The following is a 1,011-nucleotide window of genomic DNA, read 5'->3' as shown; positions in this document are numbered from 1 at the left end:
GTATTCACTTCTTATATTACCTAATATTTCCTCTTAATTCCAACAATGAATAGCTGAAGATACCCATTAATATCTTTATTTTCTAGCTGTAACCGTGTTCTTTTAATGTTTAATATCTCTTCAGAAAAACTGGTTCTTTGGTAATAAGATACGAATATATAATTTGGAACGAAATAATAGCGGCAATTCAATTTAACACTTAAGTTGGCATCGAAGTAATTTTTCACTATATAACACTGGCCCTGGCCCCTGGGAACTGCTAAAAAAAAATCTTGGCCAAATTTTATAGCTTCCATGACCTGTGTAATATTCACCTTTTGATATATCACTTGTTAATGCCTGTTATCATCTTGTCATCAGAGGGTATATCTGCACTTCGAACTAGAAATCATGTACGATGCTAATGGCACAGTTATACCATTGATATCCCGTTTTCTATCTCCTATGTGCGTAATAGCGGATTTTGACGAGTGCTTGTACCTTCTGTCAAAATTATGTTTTTTTTCTGTAAAAAATAATAATGATAGTTAAATGAATAAAGATAATGATGCATTGTTTATATAACCTGTGCTTATCTGTTTTACGCGAAACTTCCTCATCTAAATGAATGAAGTATGTTTCTTGTTTATAGGCCATGAACTCATTTGAACCAATATATGTGTCATAGCACTTCGTTGGTCTCAACATATTGTCTCGACGTATTCTAACCCAAACATACCTGTTAATACTGACTCACCAAAGAGAAAGGGTGTTCTCCTCTAAAATGATATTGTAACATTGCCGAGTCCTATTTGCCTGCCGATATTGACACTCGCCTCACCAAAGATAAAGAGTATTCAATTAGCTCGGCTGTTGGTTCTGTTCAAGATATAGCATTCAAAATTCCTAAGTGGATCTCTTGTTTCCTCTTCCTAAGTATAAATGGACTTCCATCACGATGAAAAAAATGCAGCTATGGACTTAAAGTTTATAAAATAAGAATAACGGATATACCAGTGGTTCTTAGCCTGT

Source organism: Penaeus monodon, chromosome 19 (genome assembly GCF_015228065.2).
Source record: "Penaeus monodon isolate SGIC_2016 chromosome 19, NSTDA_Pmon_1, whole genome shotgun sequence".
Classification (NCBI taxonomy): Eukaryota; Metazoa; Arthropoda; class Malacostraca; order Decapoda; family Penaeidae; genus Penaeus; species Penaeus monodon.
This window is presented reverse-complemented; position numbering follows the sequence as displayed.